The 17,453-nt window shown below is 46.0% G+C and overlaps 1 long non-coding RNA gene across 6 annotated transcripts; it reads right to left on the bottom strand.

Annotated features, from left to right (window-relative positions):
- Positions 1-11,706: 11,706 nt before the first annotated feature.
- On the bottom strand, positions 11,707-16,885 carry LOC103554715 (uncharacterized). 6 transcript variants are annotated; one of them, XR_011534938.1, is made up of 6 exons: positions 16,241-16,380; positions 15,658-15,739; positions 15,111-15,360; positions 14,664-14,761; positions 13,256-13,438; positions 11,707-12,590 (listed from the first exon to the last, which is right to left on the bottom strand). It is a non-coding gene; the product is annotated as an uncharacterized lncRNA (long non-coding RNA). The 6 variants fall into 6 exon arrangements; XR_011534936.1 differs by having other exon boundaries at positions 14,659-14,761; XR_011534934.1 differs by lacking the exon at positions 15,111-15,360 and having other exon boundaries at positions 14,659-14,761; positions 16,241-16,885.
- Positions 16,886-17,453: the final 568 nt, after the last annotated feature.

Raw genomic sequence — 17,453 nt, forward strand, 5'->3', positions numbered from 1 at the left:
TCCGTAAACATTTGCTGAATGAAGGCACACGCATCTTTGAAGAGGTTCAAGTATCAAGAATAGGGTACCTCTCACGAACCATTTCAAATATTTCGCCTTGGATAAGTGAGGTTGACATATTCGTTCAGGCATGCATGTATTTATCCACTCACTCAGCAAAGGCTGGCTCTATGTTACCTGTCGGTCTCTGTTTAGATGCTAGAAAAATAGAATGAATAAAAACAGCCCCTGCTCACAAGGACAGTTTACTGGGGGAGAGAAGCGTGCTGGAAGCTAATATAAAAACCGTGTGCTTAAATATAATAACAGATACACTCCTAAAGTATTATCTACCTCACGATGCCAGGGGATGGATAGAGACGATGGAGGTGACAGCAGGGACTCTAAAATGAGGAATTTCCAAGAAAGCAGGCTCTTGGGATAGTTGTCCTACCTCCTGAAAAAGGATGGAGACCTTGAGAGCCCCTGGTCATACACCAAACTCCTCAAAGGGGTAGAGAGGTGCACCCCATGGACATCTATCGCCATTGGTCCTTGTGTTTTCCAAGCCATTCAAACCGAATCCGATATTTTTTATTTGCCCTTAACGTAAAACATGACAAACAAGAAGTGTCAACATTTGCTGTTGAAGATTGCACCACAAGGCACAGGTATGTCATGGTAGATCCTCCAAACTCTCTGTGTAGTCTTTCTTTCTGCCAGCCACTCAGAATAAAACCAACGTATTCTGTGGTGATTTTCCTTTCCTTAAAATAAGAATCCATGTCAATAAGAAAAATTCATTAGCGATGATGCCAAATTTATCACGACTGGGCAACCAGTATAAAGCTTAGAATATATGGATTTAGGGATTTAACCATGTCTAAATAAGCCATGATGATCACAAGTTATTTTTTGACACCTCAGATTTTCTTTTTTGTTGTTCACACTTGGAATGAAATTTCAGTCTTTATCCCTAAGTTGTGCAATGGACCGTGGTATCTGAAACTTCTCAGGGGGCGCAAAAGTGATAGTAATCATGGGGCTGGCTCCATAGCCTTGTGGTTGAGTTCGGTGAGCTCTACTTCAGCGGCTCAGGTTGAGTTCCCAGGTGTGGACCTACACCACTCATCAGTGGCCATGCTGTGGTGGTGACCCGGATACAAAACAGAGGAAGATTGGCACAGATGTTAGCTCAGGGCAAATCTTCCTCAAGCAAAAAGAGGAAGATTGGCAACAGATGCTAGCCCAGGGCCAGTCTTCCTCAGTAAAAAAATAAATCAATTTAAAAAGTTATAGTAATCACACAAATTATTTTAATTAAAAAAAAATGAGATGCAACTCTCATAAAGGAAGAGGTGCCATGGAACCAAATAGCACTCGGGTCTTGTCACCATAAATGACGAGGTGTCACTGATGTAAGAACAGTGTTTGGACATTCGTATTAGCAAATCCAGGCTACCTTTGTGGTTCTATAATAAGGAGCCACCTATCCCTCCACCTATCCATCCGTGAACTTTCCGTATTCCAAGAAGAAGGGCTCACTATAAAGCAAGTTGCTGACTTTCTCTTAGTCTTCCGGTTATCACTTGAGAGGGTAGCATAGCTTGAGTTGAAGTTACCTCGGTCGCTAGAATGCAGTGTCTGGGGAACTTGTTAGCACGTTGGTTGGACAGGTCAATGCGAAGCCCCGTTGTGTGAAGGACCCCGGGGACCTTTCAGAGAGAAGTCACCCCGCAGACAAGGGCACCAACACAGGCAGCTGTGCCAGGTCCCAAAATTTCAGTTGTTAGTCAGGAGGGACCCAGTGAACATCAGCTGAGCTCCCGTTCTTGTCCTGTGCCCTATTTGAGGGTAGAGGCTGTAAGTAGAAATTTAAAAAGTTCTTTCAATAAAAAGTCTTAACACTCAAGTTTATCCAGAGCTCTCCAGCCTTCAGGTATGAATGTGGGTGACATAACAGTAATAACTCGAGTTTTGCTGGCTTGCCCTCAGCTTCCAGTGGCTTCAGGTTACTTCTAGGAGACCCTGAGGTGCTTCACCTGAACTCTCCAGCCTTCCTAGAATCTTCCCCTCCAGACCTCTCCATGGTGGCTGCGGCTGTAAAAGCCATGAGAGGACAGTGCCCTGTCCTGCCTGTGCTCCTGGTCCTGAGGTGTCAGTGGTACCATTGTTGTCTATGCCAACATGTTCTCCCAAGATGCACCAACACTGCCAACCCTTAGGGCGCTCTATTCTCTAGGCCACGTAACGTTCTCTTCAAAACAGGAAACTATGGGGCCTGCCCTGTGCCCGAGTGGTTAAAGTTCTGCATGCCCCACTTGGACAGCCCAGTTTGTGGGTTTGAATCCCAGGCATAGACCTACACCACTCATCAGCCATGCTATGGAGACATCTCACATACAAAGTAGAGTAGGGTTGACATAGATATTAGCTCAGGGCTAATCTTCCTCAAGAAAAAAAAAGAGGAGGATTGGCAACGGATGTTAACTCAGCACGAATCTTCCTCAGCAAAAAAAAAAAAAAAAAAAAAAGGAAAGCATGCCCTTCATCCCCATTCCTTCCCCATGGGCATTGGGCAGCTAATCCAACCTCCTGTGGTCTCCCTCCACAGGGCTCAGACAGGAGTCCATAAGATGAGGTAGAAAATGGCACCCTGTGGACATCTCCATCCTCATAGCTCCCTGGACTCCCAAACAGAATGCCCTGGGAAAATCCGTCACTCCAGGCAAATCAGCTTGCACCAACAGGCATGTGAGGGCTGCCCCTAACATTAACTCACCATCCAAGCTCACGAACGCCTGCAACTTCACAGTGAGCATAAGGTGAATGCAAGAGAGGTGTTGTCCTGTACTCTGTAACACGTTGGGGGTGAAAGTTCAACAGTGCAGACACAAAGAACACTGGTTTGGAGTAGACAGCTCTGCTACTTTCTGTGTCACCTTGGGTGAGCTGAATAATCGCCCGGACCCTCAGTTTCCTCGTCTTCAAATTGACAATATCAACAATAGCTTCTACTTCATGGGATTTTTTAAAATGAGGATTAAACGTGACGATACCTATAAAACATGTGTATATTAAACCCGACCAATATTAGCTATTTTGCCGCTTTGATATCCACCCACAAAGTATCACTTACAGCAACAGGAAAGAGGCTCCTCCCTCTTTGTCAGGGACTCTCGGGCATCCTGGGTCTCCTGATGGCTGGAGAGACGCAGCCACCCCAGGACACGCAGGTGCCCGCTGGGCCATGGGTCTCTCCGTGGATGGACTCCCAGAGTGAGGCAGATACGCTGGCAGGCAGGGTGGTGCCAAATGAAAGAGAGAGCCAGCCAAAAAGAGCAAAGAAATAACAGATGCCACGGAGCAGCTGAGCAGACAGCTGGCCAGAACTGCTGATGGGCACATGTCTAGCAGTCCAGAAATGCCTGGGGCTCACTTCGGAGGGCATCAAGTTTCTGTGGGAGAATGTGGATCCAGGAGCCAGTGAGTTTGGATACAGAGACTGATGGGACCTTGGAAAATAGGGAAATACCACGATTTCCCCGCCCTTCAAAGTGGCTAACTCACCGTTGAAGAAGCGAGGACGATGTCTATCAGATTTTCCTGGTACAAAACCATCAGAGCCCATGTCATCTGAATCTGCTGCTACTGCAGCAAGATTTGTGGGACCATAAAGCCAGGTGACAGTGCTGGTGGAGGCTGTCCTTATAAAGACCACAAAAACATTTCAACACGTGATTCAACTTTCCCTGAGATACATATCGAGAAAGACGTATTCAGAACTGGTTCAGTTGAAGGATGACGTTTTATCTAGCAGTTTTAACTCAAGACGTTGAGCTCCTCGCCTTTTCCTGCTCTTCCTCCGTCTCCCTCCATCTCTTTTCTCCGTCGGCCCCCGCCTCTCTCCTTCTTTCTCTGTATTTCTGTCTCACAAAATTGTTCAATACTTTCTCCTGGATCATTTAAGAAATTAATAAAAGCTCTGTCTTTCATTTATTTGCTCTGAGCCTTTTATTAGTTGTTAGAAGAAATAAAGAAACAGAAAACTGAGAAAATTACACATAGTAAAGTTTTGTTGGCTAAAAACAAACAAAAGGATCAAATTCCAAAGAAAGAAAATGTGAAAGCTTCATAGGTTACTTAAAGGAAATAGGATTATCTCTTCAGAAATCATGCTTACACAGAACACTGACAATGCAGAAGCTATAATCAGTCAAATTTGGTATGGGCAAAAAGTTGACCAATGAATCAACCTTTAGCAAATATTTAAAGGGAAAAAAGATAATAGCAAAAAGAATAACTTCATGAAAAATAAATGTTTTATTTAAATGCTACACAAAGTTTAGAAATGAATTAGACTGCTTAATGGAATTCATTTTCTCCATGCAAATTTGTCAATTTTGCCAAAAAAGTAATTAAAATATGTTTTTACATAGATGGAATGTGTATGAACACAGAAAATCTGACAGGTTATATACACAGAAATAGCAATAATTTTCTCTTCTAACAATACTTTCAGCTTTTACATAAAAAAGTTATTTCTTTAAAATGGAATTAAATGAATTAGGGAGATCATTGTTCCTTTGCATTTCAAGTAAGAGACTGAACAGCTACACCTGTGTAATAAGGGAGACAAGAAAGAGGCCGGCATTCACAGGAACTAAAGTGCAGTTTTATTAATTCCACAAATGGTTCAGATTGTTCTGGGGTTTCCACTGCCCCTAGCCGTTTCTCAAAAGCAATGTGCATCTCTTTAGAAAAAGGAAATATCATCCTAGGCATCAAATTGGATTTAATTTTCTTTCATATGCGATGTCTAGCACTCAATCAAAAATAATAGAGCACATAAGCAGAAAAATAATGTGAAACAATGGACAATAGAAACTAGGGATTCAGAGGAAGGTGCTATCAGGTAGGGATTAATATGTTTAAGGAGCTAAAAGAAGAGTTAAAGAAATGGAAACTGTGAAGAAAGAAACAAAGGGAAATTCTAGAGCAAAAAGGCACAGTAATCAAAATTAAGAAATCAATGTGAATTTAACAGCAGCTGAGGAGGGAGTTAACGATCCAGAAGATAGGTCAAGAAAAAATATTCAGAGTGAAGCACAAAGAGACAAGAGTGTGTATTGGGTCCCAGTAAGAAAGAAGAGAGAAAATTTTCTGAAAAATTTCCAAAACTCACAAAGAACATCAAACCATAGTGTCAGAGTCCTACAAAATCCAACCAGATTAAATCAAAAGGAAACCACACCTGCGGGCAGAACGGCCCCCAGAATCCTTTCCCTGACCCTCAGGAGGTCTGAGCATCTGTCCACCGGTGGTGGAAAGCTCACCTAGGAAGCGAATCCCTCTGGCTTCCAGTCTGCTCTAGTGCGAGACCAACCAGCTCCTCCGAGCTGGAGAAGATGCTGAAGCGAAAAGGAAAGACGTGAGCTGAGGAGGAAGCTGTCACGGTGCCTGAGCTCAGGTGAATGGTGTGCCACAGCTGAGTCAACATCGTACGTAGGCTGAGATGTCACATGGGGAGTCAGAGGTGTAGGCTACCAACCTCATTAAAAATTATTAATAAAGAAACCCTGCTAATATCCGTTTAGGCCTGTGTGTACAATTACCCTCTTCACAAGGTCCTGGCCTCCATTTGTTTTGGATACTAGGTGTCTAATAATCAGTAACAACATACGTTGCCCACTGTAAGGAGATGCTTATAGGACAGATATCAAAACATTCTAGACAGGACCAGGGAACATCAAGAAAGTGAGTTTGACTGATTCCCTTTATCAGGAACAATTCCGTCACTGCAGGGGCTAAATGCATCCTTGGAGTCATGCTAATGAGCATCAAAGAATGTTTCCTGAGCCGTGCGGAACATTTTGGAGAACAGATGAATATTCACTTCTTACCCACTGGGAGCTTATCATCTGTGGCTTGAATTATCCCCATTTGTTTGGCTACTGACTGTTTCTCTGACTTTTGCCAAATTCATCTAAATGTGAAGAAAATTGAAAAAGTGGAGTTTCGAGCAATTTTTAAATAGCTAGGGAAGAAAATCTGAGCAGTAAACTATACAACAGGTGCCATCAGCTGAACCTGCCGTGGTCACCCGCTGTGGATGGTGACATACTCAGGCCAAGAGTTCCATCCATCAAAAGCCTGGCAGGTACTCAGAGCCACCTGTGCTTTTTTCTTTCTTATAACATAACCAGCCAGATTAATCCTAAATTAGTAATAAAATTAAAAGGTTTGCAACCAGGCACCCCCCAGCGAGGATGTCTCTCTAAGTCCCCTCTCATTTGGTATTTCTTTCTAATTCTATCCGACTTACTTTGAAATGCTAGTCCATATGAATGCCACATTTATAAAGAGAAACTCAGGAAAGTGAGTTATTTTTGGAGTAAATTTTGCTCAAGAGAAAGGTTGTCATATCAAGTCCGCTCACATCAAAGACAGGATTCACGCGAAGTCATTGTCCTGTCTGGGCTGATGCCAGGACAGCTACAAAGATGTTTTATGGGGTGCCTCTTTCTTTTCTTCCCATTCCTTCCTTGCAGGTGTTCATGTTCCTGCACTGAATGCCCTCATGCTCAGTTCACAGGAAGTTCTTTCTATACCACAAACTATTTCAAGCATGGCAAAAAAATAGAGAACAATATAATGAACACTCATCACCTAGTGTCACTAAGAATAATATTTTGTATCATTATTCCATTCTTATTATTTTAAAGAAATAAATCAGTATAGTCACAGTTTAAATCTGCCATATATGCTTCTACAATTCTCACTATTTTATCCCTTCTGAAAGATAACTATCATCACGATTTTTGTGTTTAATTAGCCCCAATCATGATTTGATGTTTTTACTATATGCGAGGATATGCATTCATGAATAGTATACTAAATTTTTTATATGTCGTGATACTGTAAATGCAATACTTCTTGCATTTTTTCATTCGATATTTTCCATGATTTGGCCATTTTGATACATTAAACTCTAACTCACTCATTTTAACAACTGAAAAAATTCCATTGTATGAATGTACCAAAAAGTAAGTCTTTAATCCCCTGCCCATGGACACTTCAGTTATTTCCGGTTTCTCTCCAGGACAAGTAAAGCCACAGCAAGTATTCTCGTCAGTGTCTCATTGTGCATGTGTGAGAGTTTCTCTAAAGAGCATCCACAGAAGCTCAGCTTTTGGTTCCTGGGGTGTTCCCCTCAATTGTATGAAATATTGCCAGATTGCAGCCCAAGGAGGGAAATGGTTTGCAGCAAGTTCTTGCAGCATCTCTGTTAGCCTGGCTAGCTGTCTCCAGGGCAAGTAGATGCTCCAATTCCAGCCTGGCCAGACTGCAACCCAGCAGGTGGCAATCATAACTTAATCAATAATGTTTCAGCAGAGGGAGCTGACCTTTGCCCACAAGAGACCCTGACATGGAGCTGGCATGTGTTTTGGATTCTCTGTGGGGAAATGTTTAATCCCAGTTTCCATGATATGGCAGACAAGTGATCAACCGGCTGATGTGCACCCAAAACTCATCTATCTGAACACCAACTCACCTCGTTACAAAACTGAACTGCGTTTGGTGAAGTTTAATTCAGTCGTCACTGGCCAGGCTCTAGAGTTTTATTAATTTAATGGCATCGGAGCGAAATGACGCTAGTCTTGTTGTAACAGCACTTCTGGTGGCCTTTGAACAGAGCATTCCCGCTCTTGCGTGCAGCCGAAAGAGACCCGCCTGACGATGGCAGAACTCCCAGGGCGAGGAATCACGTTGCAAGCAGGAGCCACGCGGGACAGCCGGGAGATGCTCAGAGGGAGGGAAGGAAAGAGGCAGGCGGAACCCCTGAGACCCACGGACCAGCTCAGGGCTCCGTGACAGACTGCCACGCAAACACGACCCCCACGTCTCCTACTACCTGCGCAGCCTGGAGCAGGATCTGTGAGCTCCCTGAGCTTCAGTTTCCTTATCTGTGAAATGGGGATAGTGATACACTGACCCCAAGGGTGTGTCGTAAGAACTGAGTAATGTGCTCACAACAGTCCCTGACAGATGGTAACTGCCACACGCCTGCTGGCTCTGATTATCACTTTGAATTATATGGAAGAGCATGGTGTGGGAAAGGGCAACCTGTTCCTGCCACAGGCTGACCCCAGGTCAGAGCCCCTCCTTGCTACTTACAAAGCTGGCGTCTTGCCTGAGTCGCGCCGTCGTCTGAGTCTTGGCCTCATCTGTACACCAGGCTGGCTGCACACAGCCAACAATCCCCAGCACGATGCTGTTGGTCAGCAGAGGGGGCATTTTCCGGTCCCTTGTTCCAGGTTAAAGCGATTGTGTTGACAGCATCTCACATGTGGCTCACGAGCCAACACCAGAAGCAGGAAGCCCCTAAAAACCCCCGAGAGGGGGAAGTGGAAGCCTGTGGGGCAGAGCAGAGGGAGGAAGGACAGGGCCTCTCACTGCCTTTCTGCCAGTCAGATGGAAATATCAACCCACTTGGCCAACGCCTCCTAGAATTTCCCAAATGCCTTTGCGTGTTGCCCATCTTATTCCCCCACACCCATCAGAGCGTCCCTGGCTCCTGGCTAGATGAGAAGCTATACTTGCTCAGAGCCCTGGAAACACAACAATCCTTTTTATACTGATGTCTGATCTCTTTCATCTGCTGTGTTACAGCACTATAATCCACCCCAAATCTTCTTTAGAGCGAGGCTGAATATAAATTGTCTATCGCATTTCTAAACAGTCTTATTTCCTGTCCTCAGTTCTGCCATCTGGAGGAATGGCATTTCCCTTGGTTGGGGGTGTATGGAATATATTTTTAATGTTCTATATGTTACGGTATTTTGACATCTTGGAGAACCTTTCTGGCTGGGGAAAGACTGCCAGCCCAGAGCTGGCAGAGACTTGGAGACATAAAGGGCCCAGCCTGGAGCATGTGACATGCAAATTACCCAATCTTAATCAGACCTCCTCTACGGGCATGTGCATCCCAGGAGGCAATGTTCCTCCACCTCCATCATCCAGGGCCAGGTACCAGGCAACCAGGGGCCACTCTATGGCCCAAAGCCCACCAACATTATTCACACCAGCCAGCCCAAAACCGTTCACCCCGCCCCACCTTCTCTTCCAGTGGAAACCCCAGCAAGGCCACGACCTAGGCTCTGTCTGCTGCCCCCTGACCCCCTGGTGCTTCCCCACATGGCCCTGTGTGGCATGCTGGGCCTCCCACCTCTAGGACCCATGAGTCTAATAAACTTTGTTTTTCCTGAGCCCCTCCTCTGCCTCCTCCTGTGGCCCCACCTGACCAATCATCTCGTAAAATAATGCTAAATAGAGAGAGTCAGGGATACGATCCCAGTGTTGGTGAAAGTGAAGGAAAGGAGATTTTTAAAAACAGGGAGGAGATGCCTACCGACGATCTCCTTCCTGGATCATTCCTGCTTCCAGCAATGTGATTTCCTCCTCCTTCCCTCTGAGCATCGCCGCTGGAACGGCACCTGAGCTGTCCTTTCCAGTCCAGCCCCTCTTGACAACGCCTGGTCAAGAGGGGCCCACCGCACCGGGGCCTCCCACATGACCTCTTTCTCCCCCCTTCCCTCTGCCAGGGTCTTCACCTAGAGGTTGTGTAGTTACTGTTTATTGTGAGACAGTTGGCATTTTAATTAGTCTGGTAACTTTTAATGATTGCTACTGTGTTGTTAGCTTATTGTAGAGTCTGTTTCTGCTCGAAAATGCAACCTTCTCGGTTCACTTTTGCAAAACGAAAATTCTTCCCGATTCTTCCCCAATCACGAAAGGGAAACAAAGACGGAAAGCCTTTTTTTGCAATATTTATCATCATCACGACAATCTCCGTTGTGACTGAGTTATGATGATGATGACAATATAATTCTCTAACTGCCCCAAGCCTTCTACTTGGGGCCGCACGGAGGGTGTGACATCCAGAGCAGCTCCCGACGTCCGGAGGACTCAGCTCGACAGTGTGAGGCTCGGGGTTCCAGGCTTGCCCAGTGCACAGCCCACCCCACCGGCTTAGAGACAAAACTTGGGCCTCTTCTTTCCAAATAGGGAGACCTAAATAACAGATCCTAAATACTGAACTCAAATACTCAAACAAGGGGGAATAGCTAATAAGGTTCAATCAGTTTTCAAAGCCGCTTGCCAGCCTCGGGTCCTGCTTGTTTTTTTAAACGATGGTTTAGTGATGCACCAGGAAAGGCAGCTGTACTTGAATGGTGGCTTCCTGGAGAAAATATACAAAACTTACCCTCTTGATGCAAATGTCAGTTTTGGCAGCAAGCCAGTGAGGCTGAGCGCCGGGAGCAGCCCCAGCCCACCACACCCCTCGGAACCTTCTGGGTCTGGGTCAAATGCAGGTGTGACTTTTAATACCTCTAATAGCTCAGTTAACCCCCCAGTCTTCAGTCTTCTAACCTGGAGAGTGGAGATTACCTACTAACTCAGCAAGTTGGCATGAGACAAAGGGCGTTCGTGTGCGCACAGAGCACGTGAGGCTCTGGGGCGGTGGTTCCCCGGAGCTTACTTTGTTCCTACCTCCCTGTCTTGCTGGCTTCCTACCTCTCCACATCTCACCTTGGACAGGAAAGTTACCTGAATCCACCGTGGCCCCATCCTCACCTCCGCCGTGCTGAATAAGTGCCTCCCATCCCAGCGGGTTCTTGTTCTCCCTTGTTCCCTTCCTCCTGCCATAATTAAGAAATGCACATCATTTAAAACTCAAATGTTATTTAAAAAGCTTACAATTCAAAAGCAGCACCTTTCCTCTGCTCTCTTCCAGACTCTGTTCCGGAGCCAATGTCTCCTTCACTCTCTCGCTGTTTCTGCTGGAACTTATCCCCCTAATTCTCACCGCCAGCCTGTGTCACTGGGTCTTGGGTGATGAGTTCGGGATGTGTCACTTCCCCTCAGGGTGATTCTCATTTCTCTGGATGAGGCCGCAGCCCCTTGAGTCCCCTCCCCCACAGCTCTCTCACTCTGTCCCCATGTCAGCATCCATCGAAGACAGACTCAGGAGAGAGCCGTACGTTATTGTAACTGTGAAAACATTTTCCTTCCCAAGGTCAGGGCGTGTGCTGGGGTTACAGTTTCTTTCCTGTGTTCTGTGTTATTTTTCCCGAGGCTAATAATTGCCTCGTTTTGTTCACTTACGTACTTTATAAACCCATCCTCAACTCTTTCCAACGTCTCTGTCTTAACCTCTCACCCCTCCTAAAGCTTATCCTTCTTTGAGTCCTGGAGACCTCCTCTGAAGTCCCCCTCATCCTGCTCTTCTCAGCCAGGACCCTATGAGCGCCCAGTCACCTGCTATTCTGGAACTTTCCTCTGCGGTTCCTGTGTGGTCAATCCACCCACTCTTCACTCCTTCCCTTCCATCACGCTCCCTGACTCAGCAGCTTCAGCATTTCCTGGATGTTTGGGAGCAATGCAGACTCTCGGCCAACTCCAGCCTGCAGACCCAGGATCTGCCTTTTAGCGGGATCCCAGGTGATGCTCATGTGTGTTCTAGTTTGAGAAGCACCAGCCGGGGGCAACCTGCCACACAGCCCCTGACGGAGCCATCTTTGCTCTAAAGACCCAGCGAGGATTCGCCTCCCGTCAGCACAGGGCAAGGGTGTGCATCAGAGTCCGGAACTGAGGGTCCGGGAGCGCTCTGCTCAGAGCTGCTCTCAGTGCACCGGAGGAAGGTGAGATTGAAGAACGCTGGTATCCGACTTTTTTTAAGGTTTATTGAGGTATAATTGACAAATAAGAATTATGTCTATCTATCTATCTATAGATAATGTACAACTTGATGGTTTGGTTTACATACGCATTACGTGAAATAACTACCATAATCAAGCTAATTAACACATCCATCCATCCATCCATCCATCACCTCACATAGTGATCTCTTTCGAGTGTACGGTGAGAACAATTGAGATCCACCGTCTTAGCAAATGTCAAGTACCCAATACAGTATTGCTAACTATGGTCTCCGTGCTGTGCATTGGCTCCCCAGAACTCCTTCTGTGTGGCTGAAACTGTGCACCCTTCTGTCAGGATGTGGAGGATGAACACACTTAGAGGGATGAAAATGGTACAGCTCTTTGAAAAACAGTCTAGCAGCTCCTCAAATGATTAAACACAAAGTTACCATAAGACCCAGTAATTCCACTCCTAGGTATACAACCAGGAGAAGTGAAGGCACACATCCACACAGAACTTGCACACGGATGCTCATAGCAGCATCATTCCTAATAGACAGAAGTTGAAAACAAGCCAAATGCTCATCAATGGATGAATGGCTAGACAAAGGTAGTCTGTCCATACAGTGGAATATTGTTCATCCATCAAAAGGAATGAAACACTGACACATGCCACAACACGGATGAACCCTGGAAAACATGCCAAGTGAAAAAAGCCAGTCACAAAACGCCACCTGCAACACGATTCTGTTCACAGGAAAGCCTGGAGTTGAGAAATCTATCGTGGCTGCTGAGGGCAGGGGTATAGAGGGAGACCAGAGGAGAGGCAATGACAGTCAAGGGTCCTGGGTTCCTTCTGAAGTAGAGAAACGTTCTAAAGTTGACGGTGGCGATGGTAGCACACATCTGTGAATATACCAACAGCCACTGAATTATACACTTTAAATGAGTGCGTGCATGTTATTTCAATCATATTTTCATAAAGCTGATTTTAAACAAAGAATGAGAATGTTGAGGGCTCCCATGGTTCTGTGCTTGGAGAGTGTGGGCTGTGTCTGGGCCATGGAGGGGGATTAGGACCCGGGAAGAGGGACGTTGGGGAGCCTCTTCACAGAGGGAGTCAGGGTCAGAACGCACCCCCTCCACATGCACACTTCTCAGGGCAGCTTGCATGGAAGAGGCATGACCTTGGGCCCTTAGAGGTCATGTTCCTGCTTCGCTTGGCCAGCATTCCCCGCTGGACATGAATGACCCCATCACGGACACCATCTCAAATGGTACTTGGATCTCAAGGGCACCCCAACCTCTGGCTTCTCTTTCTGATTTTACAGAATACAGGGACTTGGGGAAATTTACTTCCTCTCTTGCTTCCTAATTTTCTCAACCGGATACATGATTACATGCCCCACAGGGGAGTTGTCACAATCAATGCCCACGGAGTGCCTTAGGATGAAAAAGCAATTCTTTCTTTGTGCACCTCTCACGGATGGTTCTTCCACATTCTTTGGGGAGAGCCTCAACACAGAAAGAAGAGACATTCGTGCAGCTGCCAATATCATACAAGTACTGACCTATTTCTCATTCACGGTACCAGGGCGTGATTTAAACCCCATTCTCCTAGCAGCCGTGTCCTGACGGCCAGCTCCAGTGTGACTGAGGGGGCACTTCTCTCTCAGATGAGCATGTTGCAAGTGGGACAGGGGGCCCGCGCATCTCTTTTTGTTGTCTAGGCATTTGAAGATGGATGCTGCATTCTAGAAAAGAGGCCAACACCCAGGTTTTTAAGAGTGTCAGGGTGCATTTCTGAGGATGTTGAGTGTCTCATTTTTACTTAAGGGCAAAGCAACACTCCTTCAAGCTGTTTCAGGAAACGCTTCAATCTCCATCTTCATTCACGCAGGCTCTGGAGAGAGCAGCTCCCTGGTTTCCACTAGCCATCGCCATCCCTAACAAAGGACCTGGCTGCCTTTACTCACTCTGATATTTCGTGAACTGAACAAATGAAATGCAAAGAGCTCAATGAATCTTTCCATTTTCTTAATGTATGTTCTGTGGCTGCCCTAACCCTGATTTCATTGGCCTTGGTTGTCTCTTAAAGCACAGGATCTACTCTTTCACCTGAAAAGGTCGGAAGGACACTCATGTTGAGTCTGGTCCTCTTGACATCACCATTAGCTTCCTAGATTTTATCATGAGACCCTCCCAACAGCTTGGGAATGACGTGTCCCTTGCAAATTGTTCTTTCATCTAAGTCCTCTCCATTCACATGTTCTTTTACATAAAGACTACAATGAACGTGTCCCTCTTGTTGGACCATAAAAAAAGTCAGACTGTAGATACCGGTTTCTAGAACATCTGTGTAGAGAGCCACTCTATTCCCTGATGACCACAGCACCCCGGAAACAAAGGGGGACACTGTTCTGTGTTTTCAAAGACCTACAAGCTCTTTGCTTTAACACAACATGTTCGCCTGGCTTGTGGCTGCTTTTTCCTTTTTGGCCATTTTTGGGGGCAGAAAACTTGGCTTTGTCATTAACTCCTATACACTGAACGCTTGTCTCCCCCAAAATTCATGTTGATTGAACCCTAGTCCCCAAGGTGATGGCGTTAGGAAGTGGGGGCCTTTGGGAGGTGGTTAGACTTAGACGAGGTCGTGAGGGTGGGGCCCTGTGATGAGATTAGTGCCCTTACAAGAACCAGAGTTCGCTCTTCTCCATCATGTGAGGACACAGGGAGAAGACCCAGTCTGTGAACCAGGAAACAGGTCCTCCCCAGACACTGAATCTGCAGACACCTTGACGTTTGACTCCCAGCCTCCAGACTCTGAGAAACCAGTGTCTGTTGTGTATAGGCCACCCAGCCCGCAGTGCTGTGCTCCAGCTGCCCCAGTGGACTGGGCCAACAACTCTGAACCCGTTAGGGACTCAGAAGGATTAGCTGGTGAGGATTTAAAGGACAATATGTAAAAACACACGTTACTGGAAAGCCGTCGGGGTTTCCTTTTGTGATCAGATGTCGAGTTTCGCTCCTTCACCTCTGCTTTCCATTCTTCAGGCATGCATCTCGCGTTCTGTCCTCTACGATCAAAGCAGCAAGACAAACGTTACCCTGGAAAATATCTTTTTTCCCTGACTTTTTTTTGCTTATTCTCATTTGCAACGTCCCCAAGGAAAAATAAGCAGAGAAAAATGGCATCAAACTGCAATCTCTAATGTCCTCCACCTTTGCTCTGGGGACGTGGATGCAGTGGAATGTCACTCGTCCGCATCTGCGCTCCTGGCTGCTGGGCTATCCCCAAGAGCCCTCCCGTGAGCACACTGAAATGCCGGACTTGGGGAGGCCCAGGTGACAGGTGATGCAGCTTTCTCGCACGTCCCCTGCACACGGGGGGCTCCAGAGGCAGACACGCCAGCCCCGCATGCGCACCTGTTGGGGTCAGCAGCATCTCCCTGGAGCCCAGCCCAGCGTGGCCCGATTACAGCACAGTGGTTCCACGCCCCAGCTTCCCGCCTGGCAGCATTCCTTTCCACTGACGACTACAGATTAGTCTTCCCCTCACGGGGAGACGGGGGATGATGACTTGAGCCTCTTCCAGCCTCTGAAGTCCCAGTTCTCGGTGCTCTGCCAACTTAGCCGCGCGTGCTGCTTCACATCTGCAACTAGCATTCACAGCAAACTGGAACGTAAATATATTTATTCTCACTCTCTTCCAAAATCTAAACCGCTTGTAGAACGCACTTGATAGATCAAGACTCTAAGTGAGTTTCTTCTGCAGTGTCTTCCTTTTTAAAATACATAGCACAGAGGTCATTAACCAAGAAAGCTTTTGAGAACACACCAAGGCTATTTCTTCTTAAATACTCTTTTCCCCAGCATGCAGAATAGATGCCTGAGCCAGCTGTTTACGGGAAATAATAATTATTCTCTGCCAGCATCCAGGAGTAAAGGGAGGGAATTTTTAAGTAGAACACACCTAATTTCAGAAGATTTTGCTGATTAATTTTCTCACTGCTTCCATCCAGGCAGCTTGCTTGATCCGGAAATAGGTTTCTAAGCTGGAAAAAAAAAAGAAAGCGAAGTCTGACAGGAACAGAGCTTGCTCCCCAGGCAGCATTTTGCAACAGAACAATCATTTTCAAATGTCTCCTCTCCAGTTAGGACACCTCAAACCCTCTGCCCCTCAACTCCTTAAATGTGAAAATGCTTTGGGCTCCCCCCACTCACACCCCTTCAATGTAAATAAGAGGCGGACGTGTGTCAAGGAAAGTGCGCTGAGAAATTCTTTCCCCCGATCACAGAACAGAAAAGCAGTAACTGTCATTTATGTTGCTGTTGCTCACACCTTGCTCACCGCGGACAGTTAATTGCGCGGAAACAACCTATCATGTACCACAGACGCTTATAAAAATCATTCATCTATAGCAACGTTACTTAAAAATAATCTACCCCCCCCCCACGGCTCCCCCCCAGCACACACATATCCCAACCTCAAAGACGACAGAGAGCCTTGAACGAACAGAAACAGCGTCCTCCTCAGTTTTACGAGGCATTTGTACCTTGAGATGCTCAAGTTTTCTCCGTGGGTTTTCTCAATCCAAAAACTGCATTGATCTGGGAAGCTTCTCGGAACGGAACAGTGGAGAAACACCGGCCTGGGGAACAGCTCTGTTCATCTTTGTTCAAAACATCCTCCTGGACTCTCGGTTTCCTCCACCGTAAACTGGGGCTTTAGAAGATCTGTACCACCCAGCTGAGGCGGTTCTCTTGCAGATTCAACAAGATCCTGGCTTTAAAATTTCTTTAATAACATAAATTATATTCAAATATTGTAAGGTTTGGAGATATTTTGCTTTGAATGAAGCAGGAGTATCTTGCACAGCTGACGCTTCATGTACAAGGGCATGAAAATAATTTACGTTAAAGGAATCGATCTGGTTGTTTTTATTCCCTATCTGGAGAGCAGTGGTTTCTTTACCACTTTAATGTGAGAGAAAAATGTACACCACATTTCCCTTCACTTCGCCATAATAATGACAACTTATACTTTGCTATTAGTTGTCTAAGCAATAATAATATACTGATTGGCAATAATAGTAACAACTTATGAGAACTTTGTCTTTGCCAGTCACTATTCGAAGCATTACACAGACTGACTCACTTAATCCTGCCAACGTCCCCATGAGACAGGTCCTGTTCTTCCCGCTTTACGGCTGGGGAAACTGAGGCACAGGAAACTTAATTAACATATTTATGGTTGCTCAACCAGTAGTGACAAAGCCAGGACATGAACATGGGCCGTCAACTTCTAGAATCTGCATTCTCGCCCAGATGCTGCGCATACCCATTTTTTTCTCTGTTATCAAGCAAAGTCAGATAAGATTGTATTGTTAGGTATGGAAATTTCCAAATTGCCATGTAATAACCTGGAGTAATTCATTCCTCATGACACTTCTTCAAAGGGAAAACAGATAATCTTATTCTATTTTAGAAACGGAAATAAAAAACTGTTAAAAAAAAAATGAAGTCATTTGTCCTCACTGATCCACTAACACAGCCCTAGGATTAAGAGCTATGGTTTCTGGGCGGCCCAGTGGTGTAGTAGCTGAGTTTGTGTACTCAGCTTCGGTGGCCTGGAGTTTGCCAGTTCGGATCCTGGGCAGGGACCTACACATCACTCATGGAGCCATGCTATGTTGGCGTCCCACATGGTGGAAGTAGAAGGACTTACAGCTAGGATGTGCAACTACGTACTGAGGCGTTGGGGAGAAA

Source organism: Equus przewalskii, chromosome 30, assembly GCF_037783145.1.
Source record: "Equus przewalskii isolate Varuska chromosome 30, EquPr2, whole genome shotgun sequence".
Classification (NCBI taxonomy): Eukaryota; Metazoa; Chordata; class Mammalia; order Perissodactyla; family Equidae; genus Equus; species Equus przewalskii.